The sequence below is a fragment of the Echinops telfairi genome, unplaced genomic scaffold (assembly GCF_000313985.2).
Source record: "Echinops telfairi isolate 266 unplaced genomic scaffold, ASM31398v2 ScPeMD7_7469;HRSCAF=8507_1, whole genome shotgun sequence".
In the NCBI taxonomy this organism is placed as follows: Eukaryota; Metazoa; Chordata; class Mammalia; order Afrosoricida; family Tenrecidae; genus Echinops; species Echinops telfairi.
In genome coordinates this window covers 132,649,115-132,668,810 of record NW_022111373.1, presented here as the reverse complement: position 1 = coordinate 132,668,810, position 19,696 = coordinate 132,649,115, and the positions used below count along the sequence as shown (strand labels likewise).

Here is a 19,696-nt window from a genome sequence, read left to right as displayed (position 1 = left end):
GGAGGGGAGGGGAGAAGGGAGACGGAGAGGCGCAAAGCAGCCCAGCTCTGCTGCAGTTTTCCAGCCTGGCTCTCCGGTTCTGGGAGACGACCCTGGAAAGATGATCCTCCAAGAGGCGCGCTGGAGGTCCCCGCCGCCCGGTCCCCGCGGGGACTCTGACCCAGCTCGGCTCCCCTTCCTCAGACAGCACACGGGTCGGTGCAAACGTGCCCGCGGAGTCCCCTGCCAACTTCTTCGGGCGCCGGCCAGGCACATCCAAGGGCACCAGGCACGATCCCGGAGATCGGCATTCCAGAGGTTCCCGGGCAGTCTTCCCGAGAAGCAATCGCAGACGCCCGGCAGCCACGGGCTTTCCAGCACCTGCATCCAACTTTCCCGTTCTCCCGGCAGCCCGGGCATCATCCACCCCAGAGAAGGATGCCGCCCCTGATCGCACGCGGGGGTGCCTCAGCACCTGGCAAGCAGCCCCCTGGCAGCACCCAGATTCCGGTGGCTATGGAGTGTCAAGGATTCGAGTCTTACCTTGGCTGACTTTCCCTTAAGTGGTGGAAAAGGAACTTCACGTTTCAGGAGCCAGGAGGGGACTTTGCCAGCGCCTGGGCACCGCTGCTCGCGGTTCTCCAAGAGCCCCAGACTCCGGGCTCCGCGCACCACCGGCCCCAGGCTCCGAGGCGACGTCTTCTGCAGCTCCAGCCCGCCGCTGATTGGCTGGCTCAGCCTGTCTGCCTGAGACTCCGCTCGCCTTCTCTCCTCCTTCCTCCTCTCCTGCTTCTCCCGTCCGCTTCCTTCGCCTTCTGCCGCCACCCCCAACCCCTCCCCAGCTCACGCACTTTGGGAGCTGCATACAAGCTACAATCCCGGGGAATGGCCACCCGGTAGCCCTCCCAACAAGGTCATGGGCAGAGCTCCCTAATTAATAAGAGGACACACACAGAGACCCACTCGCGCATCCAGCCCCAGTCCAAAGGCATCAGCATCATCTGGAGGGCCATAGCTCTTGAAAAAGGACAGCTAGGACTCCTGTGACAGTTTGGACCATCAAATCTCTGCGGGGGAGGGGAAGCCTGGGAAGGAGAAGGGGTTTGACTGTCAGATGGAGTGGGAGGATTCCACAGGAGGGTGCCACAAGAAGCAGGCAGGGCAGGCACTGATGTGGCAAACTGGTAATAAATTTTCATATTTCCATGCAAAGTCGTCACAGCCGGCTAAACATTCAAATGCTGGCTCATTTATCAGTGATCCGGAGTCCGGTGGCGGCCCTGAAATTTGGCTTGAGTAACGCCCTCTAAGGACTTACCCCAAAGTACTCAAAGCCAGGGCGGTTTACCTCCCCTTAGGAGGTCGGTATTCTGTTTGTAAAGATGAATAGGAACTGCAGTGCCTTTCCAACTCCCTTTGCTAGCACCACACACACTGGAACACACACACACACACACACACACACACACACACAGAGGGAGAGAGACAGAGACAGAGACAGACTTATTACTCCAGAAGAAATTAAAACATTGTTGTTATGCACTCAGCTTTTGGTAAGAGGGACTTATGGCCAGATTGGTGGCATGCAAAATTGTCATGAACCACTTCACAGAACTTCTGCATTTTTCTCCCAAGGCCAAGTCCTCAGCACTGGCTGATTGAGGCCATCAAGAACCCCCATCTAAAGCAGTGCAGTCAAGGAGTGTCGGAGTTTGTCTAAATGGAATGACTGTTGCAAACATCCCGTGGCAGATATATTCAGAGTTAATACCAGACCCTCTGCCACCGCTACCACTCCCAAGGACAACCTGACTTACTCAGGTGAGCGGAGAAAACTTCAACAGCTTAGACTGAAAGGCTCAAAGGAAGCACGAAGTCTGCAGATGAAGGAGGTGATGGGATCGAAGGACCAGGACCTCTAACATTCCGGAAGACAGGTTCATACACTGTTGCTGACTTTCCCTGCATGCCTGCACCTGTCTCTGTGTCCCAGAAAACATCTCTAGAAAATCTAGATGGTAAGCCACACTTCTGAGGATCTCTGTGTGGATTAAATGTCAATCTCCATAATGGTGCCTATTCCATGATAAGCTTTTAATAAAGGCTAGTTTAATTTTAATCATTCTCGGGTTTTTTTTTTCCCATCTCTTATGATAAAGGTCAAAAGAGGCTGAAAAAATCAGCTAAATGATATTTCAAGGGAGTGTGAAAGGTCTCACTGAAAGTTAAGTTTGACTATCGTTGCATGGGTGGCAATGTAGAACGCTATCACTTGACTTCAGTGATTTTGGATTTTCGGATTAAACCTCACTACTCAGGTGTCAATCTGCTGCCCTGTGGTGGCATGTGTGTTGCTGACTTGCTAGAAGAGATGCCACTGGGTTTCATCCTACTAGCAGAGTCATCCCTAGTAGACAGCTTCCAAACTCAGACAGATTAGGATGGAGGGACTGGAAATCTACTTCTAGGAAACAATGGCAATAACAGCAAAAGCTATCCAGCCCACACTTTATGGAGGGCAGCTGAAAATGGGTGTCTCAGATTGGGGCAGGCACTGAAAATGTGACTGGGAAGTGTTATCCCCTCAAAGGAGAGAGCCTAAGCACATGGATGCAGCAAGCTTTGGGGACCTTCTGTTGCTAACGGGACAAAATCTATGAAAAATTGGAATGTGTAATGTAAGATGTATGAACCTAGGAAAATTGAAAGTGTTTAAAATTAAATGAAGCATAGAAGGATTAATATGTCAGAAATGAGTGAGTTGCGCTGGACTGATTTGGGCCATGGTGAATGGCACAAACGTATGTTCTACTACGTCCGGAATAACAAAAAGAAGAATACTGTCACACTCCTTGTAAAACACCATATTTCAAAATCTAACGTGAAGTACAATATTCTCACTGTTAGAAGGATATTCTTAAACCTACAAGGAAGATCGCTGAACTCAACTGTTACTCAAATTTATGCACCAATCCCTTATACCAATGATGAAGGAACTGAAGGTTTTTCCCCAACTTCTCAAGTCTGAAATTGATCAAACATGCAATGAAAATACATTGATGAATCCTGGTGATTTGCATGCAACGTTAGAAACAAAAAAGAAGAAGAAGAATTGAAAAATATGATCTTGTTGGTAGAAATAATGTGGAAGATTGCCTGCTAGAAACAAGACCAATGATTTTCTGCTCATTGTACATAGCTTTTTTCAACAACATAGTGATCATGCCCATGAGCATCACCCTGTTATTTGAAATACACAGAAATAAAATAGACTGTATTTGTAGAGCAAAACAATAGAAATAAAGTCAATATTGTCAGTTAGAACATGACCGGAGGCCAACTGCAGGCCATACCATTAATTCCTCATAGGAAAGTTCACTGAAGAAAATTAAAGCAAGTATATGAAAGCCAAAATATGACCTTGAGTATATACTACTTTCCTTTAGAGACCATGTGAAGAAGAGAATTGGCGCACTGAACGCTACCAAAGACAATGCGATTTGTGCAATGACATCAAGGAAATCATATGACCCTGAGAAGAAACAAAACATCATCAAAAGTATTAGCAATGAAGAAAATATGAATGTCATAATAGAATCAGAAACTTGCTCAAGAATGCAGAGGAGGGAGGGAAAGTGAAAGGAAGAAATGATTAAATGAAAGGGCTCAGCAGATTTCAAAGCATAGCTCAGAGTAGAGTATTATAGTGAAACATACAAAAACTTGGATTCAGGGGGGGAAAAAATGGAAAGTGTGGTAGTTATATAATCATTTGTCAATTCGTGGATTAAGAGTAAAGGGGTGGAGTCTAGTCTGTCAATCAGATTATAACCAATGAGGTCTCTGGGTGGGCCTGGCCTTTTCCAGAGAATTCTGGGAAGTCTGGATTTCCTCCTTGGAGGCAGCAAAGTCTCTCACTACTCACTCCCTGCGAGACTTTGTAGCTCACAAGACACATGAAACTGTGTTAGTGCCCTGAGCCAAAGAAGCCATGAAGTGACCCTTGTCCGTGCTGAGATGCTTGCAACACCACTGGATCCAGAAGACTCCCAACCCACTGGCCTGTGATCTTCCAGCATTCGGTGTCATTGTATGTGTTTCGTGAATCTTAAGAGGGCTTCATAGATTGGTGTCTGACATATGGTCTCATATTGGATTTATGGACTTGATCTGGATTAGGCTCGGATGTTTTCTCAATTTTCAATTGCTCTTTTATATAAACCTGTTTCTTATACACATATGAGCGACTATGGATTTGTTTCTCTAGCCAACCCAGACTAACACAGAAAGAAAATGCTCAGAATTTCTGAAGCTGAAAGAACTGAAGAATATATTTAAGCTTTGATTGTAGTATGAAGTACTTTATGAACAAAATCTTGAATGATGCCAGAAGTGTCAAAAGATGATGGAAATAACACAGTCACTGTACCAAAAATATTTAGCCCACTCTCAGCTATCAAAGGAGGTAGTATAAAATCAAGAACTGATGATTCTGAAATAAGTTTCACTGAAGATATTGGGTAGATACAAACCTCCCCGTATGAACAACATACTAGTTGAGATGTTTCCACAAATGGATGCAATGCTTAAACTGCTCACTCACATACACATAAAAAAAGTGAGAGGACTTTCTATTTGACTGAATAGAAGTGATCCATATGTGTGCCCATTCCAAAAAAAGATCACCCGACAGACTGAGGAAATACCAAATAATATCATTAATACCATGTGCGAGCAAAAATGTGTTGAAGAGAGTTCAAAAACCAGTTGTAGCACTAATTGACAAGGAACAGGCAGAAATTAAAGCTGGATTAAAAAGAGAACATAAATGAAAGGTTCGTTCCTGATATCAAGGTTCTGATCTGAAAACAGAATGCAAAAAGTTGTGTTTTATTCATTATGGAAAGGCCATAATGGGTAGACCTTAACAGACTATGTATAACATTACCAAGAATGGGATTCCAGAGTGCTTTACTGTGCTTGAGAGGAAGCTGTGCGCCGAGCACGAGGCCGTTGTTTCAACAGAACAAGAGAGTGCTATGTGGTTTGATAGCATGAAAAGTGTTTATCAGGGTTGTGTCCTTTCCACATCCTCTTCAATCTGGATTCTGGGTAAATGATTTAAGAAACTAGACTATAATAAAAGAAAGCAGCTACAAAATTGGGAGAAGATTCATTAAGAACCCATGTTATGTATATGACACAAGCTTAGTTGCTAAAAGCAAAGAAGCCTTTACTGATGAAGTGCATACTGATGGATATCAAAGATTATGGTTTCATTATGAATTACCCCTTTATTTAAGGAATCCTCTAACTGGACCTACAAAGAACACCATGATAAGGAGAGAAACGTCTGAAGTTGTCAAAAAATTCACTTTACTTGGATCCATAATCACAGTTGAGAAACCAAACCACATAGTACTGCAGGGGTGGGCAGATGTGGGGGCAGGGGATCTGTTGGCAAAAAACCTATTTGAAGAGTTAAAAATCCAAGAAGATATTTTGAGGATTAAGATGCACCTGGCTTTAGCCAAAAGATTTTCCTTAGCTTTATATACATGCGAATGTTGAATAATAATTCAAGAAAACGGAAGAAGTTATACATTTGAATGATGGTGCTGGTGAAAAACTACTGAACATAGCAGGCACTGTCAGAAGAATAAACACATTTGAATTACAGTGCTGGCAAGGAATATTGAAATTGCCACGGACTTCCAAAAGAATGAACAGATCTGTCTTTGAAAAAGTACAACCAGAATGCTCCTTAGAGGTAAGGATGGGTAGACTTCGTCTCACACATTTTGGGTTTGTTGTCAGCAGAGATCAGTCCCTGGAAAAGGGCATCATGCTTCCTAAAGATGGATTGACACAGGGGCTGTGGGGCTGTTACAGAATCTGGTATCAATTTGGAACTTGAGAGGATTAAGAATGAATGTAGTGGAGGCTAGTCTATCAATCAGGTTATAGCCAATGCGGCCTCTGCGTGGGCATGGCCTTTCCCTGAGGATTTTGGGAATCCCTGTATTTCCTTCTTGGAGGAGGGAGACACTTCTCTTTCTCAGTTCACTCCCTTGGAGATGCTCTCCTGGCAAGACACATGGAACTATGCTAGTGCCCTGAGCTGGAGAAGCCACGTGGAGACCCCTGCCAGTGCTGAGATGCTTACACTGCCACTGGATCCACAAGACTTCCCAACTACTGGCCTTTGATCTTCCTGCATTTGGCATCATTTCAGGTGTTTCAAGACTCTGAAGAGGACTTTATATATTGATATCAGACATATAGACTGATATCGGACTTACGGACATATAGACTGATATCGGACTTACGGACTTGATCTGGACTGGGCTGGGATGTTTTCTTAATATTTAATTGCTCTTGTATATAAAGCTCTTTCCTATAGCCATATGAATGTTTATGGATTTGTTTCTCTAGTCTACCCAGACTAACACAGGCTGCAACAATGGGTTCAAATGTAGGGACAATTGTGAGAATGGAACAAGAGCAGGCAGTGTTTCCTTCTGTTGCACATGGGCTTGTTAAGGGGTGGTAACAGACTCAATGATGCCTAATAACCACAGCAAGGAGAACAAAGCGTGTCTTGGAAGATTCGTACAGTACAAATCCTCTTAAGAAGACAGGATGGCAAAATTTTCTCTCACATACTTTGGCCATGTTATCAGGAGGACTAATCCCTAAAGAAAAGAGTGTGCTTCAGCAAGTGACAGAGGGAAAAGGAGAAGGTTGGTCATCAAATGAATTCTCATAGTGGCTGGAGCAATTGGCTCAAACATCATTGTGTCTGTGAGGATGGTGCCCCACTTGTCATTGGTGCATTCTGTTGTAAATGGGGACACCGTGAGTCAAACTGACTGTGTAGATCTAACAGAAGCAACATGATTAAACAAAGCAACAGAAACCATGCTGGAAGCACTGAAATTGGATTATTTCTCATTGGAAATGAACAGCATAGTTCCTGCTTAGTTGCTCCTAAGAAAGATGTTAGAAGTCAATTAGAAAACGGAAATCACCAAGATCCAAATCCTCTGAGTAAAGTGTAGCAGAAACAACAGCACGGAAAGGAAATGTCATCATTATATTTTGTTCCTTATGCAGTCTCCTATTACTGTGAAATGTTCCTCCTCAAGGCCCAGACATAGGGTTCTTGCAGGAGATGGTGAAAAGGATCCACTTTGGTCCTGCCTGTGCTGAGGAGGCTCTGAGCCCAAAAGACACAGGGACAGCCCTGTCCTCTGAAAGGGGGCGGAGCGGGGTTTGTCCTGCAAGAGGTCACGTCATCCAATTTAAAATGTTCAAGTATAGCTTTCTCTAGAAAAGCCGGTCTCTGTTTATATTGCTGCCTCCAGTTGAATGAGATAAAATGTTTGTTTTCCAGCCTGCTACTGAAGCGTTTGCGGAGGCACCAGCAACGAGCCAGCCGAAGAACACACTCGAAAAGAAAGCCGGTTTTGATAAGCTTCCTCGGGGGTTTTCCCAGGATAAGACCCGAATCACCACAGCCAGTGGACAGGCATAAGGGAAATCAACAGGCACTTAGTCCTGAGTGGGATGCCATGTCGAGGGGCCTGGCCGTTTCACCGAACAATGCCGTGTGTTTCTAGAAAAAGAGCCCATTCACTGAGGGACGGTTTGCTTCCCTGCGGTTACAGGGTTCCCAAGAGCTGCTCCCCTGAAACCAGGCCCACAGCAAACCTGTCAGCCACTGAGCACCTCCTGCATTCTCGGTTAAGAGAAGGGAGGGAGGGAACCACGGCCGACTCTGCTGCTCAGGGCCAGCCGGTGGTAGGCAGGTGCTTATTTTCTGCGTTTGTCCAAGATGACTTCAAAAAAGCAGACAACGTATCAGTCAGCAGGATGTATTACAGGGCTAATCTCTAAAACAGAAAGCATGGATGTTTTTGATACTGAGCCCCCACTTCGGCTACCGTGAGAGAGTCATAAGAATCGTTTTAGCTCGTGACAGAGAAGCAGTCAAGGGACGATTGATGGTAGGCAGACTAAAGAAACTGGAAAGATAAAACTGTAATGCTCCACGAGGATCGTTCTCTGAGAGACGGACGCGGGGATTGTCTCTAGCTGTGATCTCGAGCTCAATTTCACTCCAGGCGGAAAACCCAACAAAACCAGTCCTTGTGTGAGGTCATGCAATATTGTCACACATAAAAAGGAAAGAATTCAAAGGCAGTTGTTGAGCGATACCCTCTGTCGTCATTCAGAAGAGTCAGTTTCACACAATAGTGTCTTGGTCGTTTTTGTTAAAAGAAAAAAAAATTGGGGTGATTATTATAAAAATATAATAAAACCGTTACGTAAGTGTTCTGATTATTATGTTAAGATGACAGTTGGTAACAGTATGAAGACTTATAGCATCTATTGTGTAGTTGTCATTGCTTCCTATTTAAGTAAACACATAAAGTAGTTTATATAATTTTATTAAAAAAAACAAAGAAAGCTTATATTGATAAAAATAATATCTGGGATAGTTGTAATTAGAGATGATCTGTGAAAGTTAGGCTTCAATCATTCTGTTATCACACTTCATATTGAGAACTGCAGAACACTCGAAATATATTGATGTGGGAAAAAAGAAAACCCTATGAAAATAAATCAGAGATAACTTCATGTGCAATTAATTTAAAAAAAAATAAGTGTCTTTCTTGCAATAATAATTAAATCAATGAAAGTACCTTTTAATAGTATTGTTTACTATATAAAAATCATCAAAGACCTAATAAGCATGTTTGGATTTAATGGGATAACATGAATAATTGATAAAATAATAAACTCTTGACTTTTAATTTTCATACATTTCACTTACTTTAAATAGATACTTGCTATATTATAAATTTATTTAAAAGAGATACTTGTTGCATTATAAATTATAGAAAAGCCCTACATTCCATGATACATGAAAATTTATTAAGCGACGGATTGAATTGAATATTTAGGAAAATAGGCCACATAAAATACTTTCCAGGATTATAAAATAAAGCAAAACTGAAATACTGCCAATAGCACAGGAGAACTTGGTGAAAATACTGAGATCAGTAAGATTAGAGGCAAGCAGATGTTTCCCTAACTTGAAAATCAAGTAATTTCTTGAATTTTATAAAGGAGAGACTTTTAAACCAAATGTACAATACGGTAAAAGCCACAAGAGAAGAAAATGCTGGGACCGCCTTAGTCTTTATCATATTAGTAAACTCATCATCTGAACTGAACACTGGGAAAATGCAGTTGATATGTGTTCTCTACATGCCATTGGTATGTTTTGAGTTGCGCTGCCACCCCTAGAAAACATTGTTCAAATATGGACCCCTGTATCTCTGAATGTGACTTAGTTTGGAGCCTAAGATGTTCTTTTAATATTTCTTTAAATTTCTTTTAATGCTGTAATACAGGAGTAAGTCTGGTCCTGAGTCCCATGTCATTTGGTATGGTGCCATCAAACTGGCTCCAGCCCATGGGGACCCCGTGCACAACAGAAGGGACCCTGCCCAGTCCTGCGGTATCTTCACTCTTGTTAAGCTTGAATCCCTTAGGCAGCCACTGGGTCAATCCATCTCGTTGAGGGCCTTCCTCAATGTGAGCAGTGTCGGATGCACAGGGAACACAGATACAGTGGAGGAGACCTAGCTAGGATCTACCCACAAGCCAAGAAACGCTTATGAAGACCCAGGGCTACAGAAACTGAAAGAACCCAGACTCTTCCTTTCGAGCTCAAAGATAAAGGGAAGGTAGCTCTACTGAGGACAGTCCTTGGTGAAGAAGTAGGGCAATAAAAAAGAGCAAGGCCCTAAACAAGGTGGATTGACAACAATGGGTTCAGACACAGGAACAATTGTGAGCACGGTGCAGGAACTCGCAGTACTTGCTTCTGTTGTGCCTATGGTTCAGAACTGACTGGAAGGCGCCTAACAACAACTGTGCTGATACTCTGGACTCTGACCTCTGGCCTCTAAAATTATGTGCAAATAAATTCATGTCCCTTAGCACTAACCACTTATGGTATTTTTCTTGTACAAAATCACAAGAAAACAAAGACAGTCATTAACTTATCTCAGGATATTATTATGCTATACCTGGAGAATTAGTACAGGTAATTGGTGCATTAACTAGCTACATAGTCATACATATCTAGAATAAAAATAACTTCCTCAAAACTGGTTTCTAGTGGGAAGATGGAGATACTTGTTTTCAAACCTTCAGTGATAATGGGATTTTTTTAACACTCTAAATATCAAAGTAATGTTGGAGAAATGTATTTTGATACAGTGTTGAAAGTTATTTTAGAGAGGAATTAAAACTTCAAGTGATAACTCACATCTAAAAAACAAAAACAAGTGGGAGTGTATGAAATATTTGATAGGGGAGCTATCATAGAATAATCAAAACTTAGCAATATGACTCAGAGACCTTAAGAAGCAATACTTCAGAATAAGTCAATTCAGAAATGGATTCTCCAAGAAAGTAAAAACCCAAAAGGAAATACTCTACAAATCAAAATGAGTGCGGGGGTATTTTCACTTCACTCTAACGTCATTAACTTCTTATAGTATATTGTAATTTAAGAGATTAAGGGGGACTTCAGGTTCTTTATTTTTCACTATTATTGTTAATGACATTTTAGTGCATTTACTCCATTGTCAAGTTTAATACAGTCACTAGATGACCTCTATCCTCTTCGCTCACAAATAATCCTTGTTCCCTTCCTGCTGTATGACAGTAGGACTTGACTTGACCTTCCACATGACCAGCAGGTCTTGACTTGTCCTTCTTGGAGCAGAACAAAGGCTTCACTTCCAGGAATACATCTTGTTGTTGCAAGTATAAATAAGCGCTCTATTTTTTGAAGCCAAAATCTTTTTTTCTAAATTATCACAGTATTTTACTTTAACAAAGTATGTTGTATTTGGAAGCAATATGGCAAAGCGGTTAAGAGCACAGAATCTAGAACTAAGAATATTTGGGAACGTATGGCACATGGTATTATTAGTTTCCTGTTCAATAATATGGCCTCAAATTTTCTTCCTATCCCTTATGGTCCCTTGGTGGAGTGGTGGTTTTGTGTTGGTTTGATAACTGCATGCTCAGCAGTTTGAAAACACCACCTGCTCCACTTGAGAAAGACTAAATTTTCTAGTCCCGTAAAGAATTACAATCTCAGACATGCAGAGGGGCAGTTTTACCGTCTTATTGCGTTGCTACGAGTCAGAATCAACTAGATAGCCATGAATTGAATTGAGTTGACAGATGGCTGTATTAGGCAGGGTTCTCTAGAGAAACAAAATCAGGGTCCATTATGTGTGTGTGTGTGTTTGTGTGTGTGTGTGTGTGTGTGTATGGATATATATATGGATATGTTTATATAGCGAGTAGGATTATGCCAGTTTATTAGTCCACAGAGCAGTATAGAGGACTCAATTCAACTCACTTTCCTAGAATAGTTCATATACTGAAAGTCCTTCAGGTCCCCTGGGCTGCTTTTCCAAGGTCAAGGAAGCAGAGAGTGGAGTCTGCCCTCAGGCCAGACAAGTAGGGTGGGGCAGCAAGAGCAGGACAAAGAGAAGTGGAGAAGGAGCAGAGGCCAGCAGCGAATTAGTTTCCCATTAAACAATTTTATACATATTGTTCAATGACATTGCCTACATTTTTCACAATATTTTTTAATGGTTTTCATGATAAATATTCATAAATCATGTACCTGCATGGTTAAATCACTTTTAAAATGAGTTGTACATACCTAATCACAATTAGTTCTAGTGCTTTCTTCCCCTTTCCAGATTTCTTGTTTGCTCCCCAAATCCCCTTACCCCCCATATCTCCCACCCTCACCACAACACCAATGAACACTTTCTTTTTTATGTTTAAATTTTGAACTTATTGCCTTTTAAATCCAGTCTTTGAATTAGAGGTTGACATGAGAATGATAACAAATATCAAACCAACAATGTATTAGTACAGAGTATGAACAATATGATGGACAAAGATAGAAAATAGACAATCTTATGTATGGCTAGTCCTACATCAAATATGTCCTGATCAGGGACTTCCTGCAGTGGAGTGGCAAAGCAGTTGCATGTGAGAGAGTTACTGAAAACCTTAAAGCAGTGGTTGTAAACCTGCAGATTGCCACCCCTTTGGAGGTCGAGTGACCCTTTCACAGGGGTCGTCTAGGACCATCAGAAAACACATATTTCTGATGGTCTTAGGAACCAAGACACCACTCCTCTGTCTCCAGGCCAGCCAAATCCACACGCAAATACGCCCACCTAGGAGTACCCGGTGTGAAGACTGTTAACCCATGCTACACCATGCTTCAAGATACAATTTCATTTATTTGCAATTAGAAATAAATATTTCACCATATATAATTACATAGTGGTTTTGTGATTAATCACTATGCTTTCATTATGCTCAATTTGTAACAACGAAAATACATCCAGCATATCAGATACTTACATTATGATTCATAACAGTAGCAAAATTACAGTTATGAAGGAACAATGAAAATAGTTTTATGGTTTGGAGTCACCACAACATGAGGAGCTGTATGAAAGGGCTGTGATGTTAGGCAGGTGGAGAACCACTGCCTTAAAGGATTTTACACTCACACAAGGATCGAGCACAGTCCTCGGCATAGGAATGTCTTTGGATAAATGTTAGCTGAATCACAACTGAAAGTCCTTGGTAGGTGTTTGCTAAATAAATCATATTTACTTCCTATGTTCCATTTGCAGCAAAAAGAGGGAAATCAAAAACACTCTTTTACGTGGGAGCTTTTCTTAGAAGAAAAACTATCTAAGGAGAGCACTCAGTGAACAGAACCTCCCATATATGTATTTATCTTTTCAGTGCGATATAATTGATACTGACCTTCAGGTGACTCCAAGGCAATGTAAGATTCTTAACCATCAAAGAAATATATGTCTCACACATGCCATAATATTTGCAATACCAAAAAAGGGGCAACTATTTAACACCAGGTTGGATACCTTAGTGTTGTAAAAATGAGCACAATCTTATTAATTTTCAACTAATAAGAACATCTGATTGACCAACTTACCAAACTGTCAAATTCATATTTGCCTTCATAATGTGCACTGGCAATCATTCTCCAAAGGGTAGTAGTATGAGGGAACTTCCTCAAATTCTTGGAAACATAGAATAGATAATGGAATGTTCCCAGGAGATTTTTGTTTTAGCCTATAAAGTAGTTTAATAATTATATTTAGGCTTAAGGTAAGCATTGTTTTATGCAGAGGAGAGTAGTTTATATCTTAGTACACCCACAACACTAGTTTACATCAGAATCTTTAAAAACACAAAAATTTACCGTATTACCACGAAGAAAACAAAATATGGGCTTGCCCACATTTTTTCACTCAATATATCTGCTTTCCACCTACTTTTATCTGGTGGACAAAGAATGATCTCAGTTTTCTGATGGATTGAGGGGGGAAAATAGTTGAATGGTCTGATCTGAAATGTTTGCTTTTTGTGCAAAAAGCCTTCACTAATTTGCTTAGACAGTTAGTGATGCAGCTTACAAGTAAGTTCAGCTGAACAGTGACTTAGAAGCTCATTTAAATAGTACGAATCGCTGTAAAAGTCCCCCTGATATTTTAAAGCCTCCTCATATATAACGACTCTTAAATTTACTACTATTAATTCCCTAAGAACATACTATGTGATTCCAAACAAAATGAGGCATAGCTATTGATTTTTAATTTTCAATATGGCAAATGTTGGTCATTTAAATTCTTTCATATGTATTATATACACATATATGTATGGAGAGAGAGAGAGTTAGTCTGGGTAGACTAAAGAAACAAATCCATGGACACACATATGTGTATAAGAAAGAGGTTTACTGAGGGAAGGACAACAGAAAAGTAGGTGAAGGGAGACGTCAGACAGTGTAAGATATGACAAAATAATAATTGATAAATTATCAAGGGTTCATGAGGTAGCGGGGAATGGGAAGGAGGGGGAAAATGAGGAGCTGACTCCAGGGGCTTAAGTGGAGAGCAAATGTTTTGAGAATGATGAGAGTAATGAATGCACAAATGTGCTTTACACTATTGAAGTATATATGGATTGTGATAAGAGTTGTATGAGCCCCCAATAAAATGCTTTAAAAAAGTTAGAGAATGCAGAGCAAAAACAAAGCAATATTAATCCATTGATCCAACATCACTACATTGTTTAACTCCATTTTAATAAACTCTCTTAAGGAAATAAAAAAAGAAGAAAGAGGTTTATATACGAGAGCAATTGAACATTGAGAAAACATCCCAGCCCACTACAGATCAAGTCCATAAGCCCAATACTAGCCAATTTGTCCAATATTAATCTATAAAGTCCTCTTCAGACTCATGAAGCACATGCAATAACACTGAATGTAGAAGATCACAGGCCAGTGGGTAGAAGGTCTTTGGATCCAGTGGCATTGGAAACATCTCAGCGCTGGCCGGGGTTTCTGCATGGCTTCTCCAGCACCCAGGGCTGTATCAGGGTAGGTCCATGGGTCTTGTCAACTGCTATGTCTCCCAGCATGTGAGCAGAGAGTCTCCCACCTCCAAGGAGGAAATACCAGAATTCCCAGAATCCTAAGGGGAAGGCTATGCCCACACAGAAGCCTCATTGGCTATGACCTCATTGACAGGCTAGACTCCACCCCTACACACTTAATGCTCAAACTGGCAATTATATAACTACCACATATACATACATACACACACACACACACACACACCCTTTTATTTTACCTTTCCCCATCACTGGATATCAATAATATTTCCAAATAATTTACATCATAATCAGTGCTCCAATAATTATATATTTTAAGATATCTTAGACTGGATCTCTGACAATTGTGTTTGGTAGACTCCTGGAAGCAGATTTGCTAAGTAAAATATGCGAACGTTTTCACAATGCATGACGTTTTGCTTTCTTTCTCCCCAACAGTAGAAGAGGAAGTGAGAGATTAATTGGTCTTCACTATCCCTCAGTAATAACATGATTTTTTCAATTTGCATATTTGATAGCTGGAAATGAGTATGTCATTGCTTCCTTATCTATTAATGTGATTGCTCAAGAGTTTATTGACCATTTTCTTGTTTTCCTCTCTCATAATTTTCTGTCTATATCCAATCTCCTAGCCTGTTATTGCTAATTGAGTAATACAATGGACTTAAATTGTTTTAATGCTCCATTACATGGCATTCTAAAAAAAACGGAGTTCAGTCAAAGTTTGTATACTTTTTCCTCATTCTTAGGCTAAGAAATATATTCATATAATTGTGCTTATAAATAGGTTTATTCAGAAAATACCACACAGATGGTCATATACAAAGCACTGGTATAGGTCCCATGAAGAACGAAAAGACAAGAAATCAGTAAAATGCAAGCAACATCACAATTCCCTAAGCTATATATGAAAAGTATTCTTCATTAGGGTCAAGTACATTGATATTGGTCTTTCACTAGTTCCTTGTCTGAGATAAGGAAAGAGGACTACAATTGGAGTACAATTGGAGGTGGAGTTTGAAAATGAGTTATGTTCAAACAGAACCTGCTAGACGGGAAAGGCATTTTTAAAACGGTTGTTTTAAATCACAAATGCCTCGACACCTCCATAGACCTTCTGAGTAGCACAGTCAAATGGGGATCCTAGCATGTGAGTGTATCATAGTTTCACAGAGGATTCTGAACAAACCCTCTTATAGATACAGAGGGCAGCACATACATGGGTTTTAGCTTATAAGACCTCACTGACAGATTTACTGTTGATTTCAACATTTCAGAGGAAAATCCAAAATAGTTCACATAAATTTACAAATTTTATATCATTTTTTCCAGTGATTTCTGGAGAATCTTAAACCATGTTAATCACCCTCTGAATCTAGGCTTCCAACAACCCCCCTGCCTTTTTTTAACCTGTATAAACAATTAATCATCCTGTGATGTGGTATGTGTATATCCTTATCCAGAGATAAATGCTAGACGGAGTTATAATGGGAAGTGAATTTCGTAGCTTTCTATCATCACGTCTGTTTCAGTTTGATGTGGTTCAACCTAAAGGCAGGTTAATGGAATGCAAAGCTGGTTAAGGTATCGTCCATTGCTTCAGAGCCTTCCATTGGAGCAGAGGAAATATTTAAAAATTCATTATACTGCAATGTTATACTACAAAAGGCATGCCCAGAGTGTAGTGAAAGTACATATTTGCTTTTTTAACAAAATTTATTTTGAGTATCTCAAGGGAAAGGAGATCTGGTAGCAGAGCAGGTTAAGTGCTGAGCTGCCACCCACAAGGTCTGCAGTTCAAGCCCACCAGATGCTCTGCAAGCGAAAGGGAGGTGCTTTGTACCCACAACAATTGACCATCTCAGAAGACCTGTGGAATAGTTCTACTTATACAACAGGGTCATTATGATCTGGCAGTAGGTGATATTCAAGGCACATTTGGAGAAAACTGAGGATTTAAACTGACAATATGGCAAGCATGGAAGTTAGTGTGAGGGGAGCCACAATTTCATTAAATATTTTATATAAAGAGGAAGACCTGTAGAAGAAAAAAATGAAATGGTGGAAAGAAAGGGGTGACAAGGTAGTTATGGACAAGTTACTTTCCTGTTAAGGAGCTTGTGATGTATTATCTATGAGTTGAGAGTAAATTATTTTTAGCAGGATAGTGCAATGAGTATATTTAATTTTATGAATTCAATTAAGGTATTTAATCTCAGGGAGTCTTTACACTGTTCCCCAAAGCTACCAAAAGAAAGGAATTTTTATATATATACACACATATATATTATATATGTCAATTTGTATGTTTCCAAAATAATTTGGATATGTTACTATTAGTAATGCAGGCTATATCAGTTATATTTTGGAAGAAAGTGAGAGGAGGAATAGAAGAAATATTGTACAATAAAGTAAGGATGAACTTACAGTAAAAATGATTTAATGAGTAAGAGAGAATTTTAGCAATAGTCTGATTCTAGCCAGAGTATTTATATAGTTGGGGAGACTCTTATCAAAGGAAAACCAATTGGAGAAAAGGAGGTGCTAGACATCAATTTGAGCTCACTTTGACGTTGAGGCCCTTTACATCATATATTGTTATTTTCAGAAGTGTTGTTGTGAGTGAGGTTGGGGCTTACATATCACTATTGTGAATGAGGTTGGGGCTTACATTTCATTATTTTATTCAATAGGTTAAACAATTTACCAAAATTCCTGATGCCACAACAAACAAACAAACAAACAAACGCACTGCCATCAAATTGATGCTGACTCGTGGTGACCTTATAGGACAGGGTAGAACTGCCACTGTGTGTTTCTGAAACAGTATCTACTTATGGGAGTTGAAAGGCCACCGGTCTTTCTCCCAAGGAATAATTGTTAGTTTTGAACTGCAGACCTTGTAGTTTGCAGCCCAACATAATCACAAAACCGCCAGGACTTCTTAGCTTGCCTTATTGCCCCACACCATTTCCCCCATCTGCCTCTTATAGAATGCTATCATCCCTGGCACCCAAGTTCACATCTGTCTAGGCTTTACCCTGTTGCTTTTCCTTCCCTCTCTTCCCCTCCTTCTGATAATAAACATCAAAGTCTATTTCTTTTGGTATGAAAACATTTTCCTGATTTTTTAAAATAACAGTAGTCTCATACAATATGTGTCATTTTGTGTTTGAACATCATTCAACATGATGTTTTCCAAATCCGTTTGTGTCTTGAGGTGGTCCACAGTTTCATTAACACTGTTTAACAGTGTGTAATATTCTACTGTGTGAATGTACCAAAGTTTATTCATCCATCTTTGTCTGATGAGCATTTGAATTGTTTCCATCTTCTTGCTATTATGACCTATATCAGTCATTCTGATTCTTTAGATAATCTGGACTAAGACAGGAAGTGACTAAAACGAGGGATATTTTACAGTACAGGGAAACCGGAGATTACAACATGTTGGGTAATGTCCCTGAATACACAAGTCATCTCAGCAAGATGTGTGCTCTGCTTCATGTTCAGTTCATGTATGAACAAAGGGACTGTCATTCGCCTTGGACCACTTCCTTTAGACTGGTCCAAACAGAGCGCTTGACATGTCTCGTGTCCTCACCACCTAACCAGCCAGCTACTGTGAGCAGTGAGACAACAGGAGACGCAGGCACTTCTGTGAAACATATACCAAGAGTAGCAAAAGGGTGAGAGCAAAGCATGATGGGAGGGAACAGAGGTCCTTTATGAGAGTAAGCTATGTGGGGCGTCATTGGCTGCAATTATGAAGCCTAGGATAATCATATCACCACCAAGCCAATCTATCAATACCGTTTTTTTTTTCTTTTTTAATAACCCACAAACCATCGATGGGCTTCATTTCAAGTTCCGCCCTTTCGTATATGCAGCACTCATACTCATGGGGCCCGGGAGATTCCCACTCCTAGCAACCTGTAGAGCAGAACAGAGCTGCCCCTGCAGGTTTCCAGGACAGGAGATCTTTTTGGAGCAGGGAACCTCATCTCTCTCCCCCGGCGATACTAGTGGTTAGTGGTTAGCCACCCAGCCCACCATCCACCAAGCCACCAGGGACCCTTTGGGTGAGTCAGGGCAGTGTCTGGCTTTACTCCTTCATATAATTCCACATATTCCACTATCATTTCTTGTCTGAATGTTTGCTGAATATGGAGGTAGAATTATTGTTAAGTAATACGAATGCTTTAAATTCTTTTTTTTGAATTATCGCTTAGAAATTTTATTTTTTTAATGTATTGAGTTTGTTTAGACTTATATTTTGGTGAGGATTTATTAATAATCTTCTTTTTATTTTTGTTTGTTAGTTTTTTATTACATAATTGGGGGGGGGCTCTTACATCTCTTATCACAATCCACACATCCATCCATTGTGTCAAGCACATTTGCACGAGTGCTGCCATCACCATTTTCAAAGCATTTTCTATCTACTTGAGCCCTGGATATCAGCTCCTCATTTTCCCCCTCCCTGTCTGACCCCCCCCCTCCCTCATGAACCCTTGATATGTTATAGATTATTATTTTCATATCTTGCATTGTCCTCTGTCACCCTTCACCCACTTTTCTGTTGTTCCTCTCCATGGGAGGGGGTTGTATGTTGATCATTGTAATCGATTCCGCTTTCTCCTGGTGTCTATTCTCATTGTCCCCTGTATTGTGGGCTCTTATCTGTAGCAGTGTGCATGTTTTGGTCTAATCCGATTTGTAAGGTAGAATTGAGGTCATGATAGGGGGGCAGGGGAAACATTAAAGAACTAGAACAGAGATGTCAAACTGGCGGCCTGAGGTAATTTTTTGTGGCCAGCGATGCTCTGAAATAAAATGAAAATAGAAAAAGAAATGTTATGAAGAAAATAGCGCTTAGGGGAGATCGAGGCAATACCATGCACACAATTCCCTCGTTAACCATTTAGCTACTGAAGACGAGTGTACCCGTGGCCCAGTGCCTTTCCTCCGGGGCCTGTGGACGTGTATAAACGCGCAGACTCAGTTCCGGCAATGTTTGGAAGCGACATGTCTGCCACTCTCAGTGTCAAGTAATGTAAACATATCCCAATTGCGAAAAGGTTAAAAAGAGCACTCTGGCTTATGCTGTTAGGAATCAGACCTAGTGGCAGTGCTAGTTAACATTTTTAGAGGAAAGCCATTG

General features: G+C 40.8%; 1 protein-coding gene across 4 annotated transcripts in view; it reads right to left on the bottom strand.

The window, feature by feature from the left end:
• The window catches only part of CDH18 (cadherin 18), a 653,448-nt gene that overhangs the window by 587,645 nt on the left and 46,107 nt on the right, over positions 1-19,696 (bottom strand). For 3 of the 4 annotated variants that reach the window (XM_004698093.2, XM_013008043.3, XM_045285190.1), the window contains exon 1: positions 523-638. The exons of the other annotated variant lie outside the window; for it this stretch is intronic. The gene's annotated coding sequence lies outside the window, so the exon portion shown is untranslated. Of the gene's footprint in view, positions 1-522; positions 639-19,696 lie in introns of those variants that run through there. 4 annotated transcript variants of the gene reach the window in all.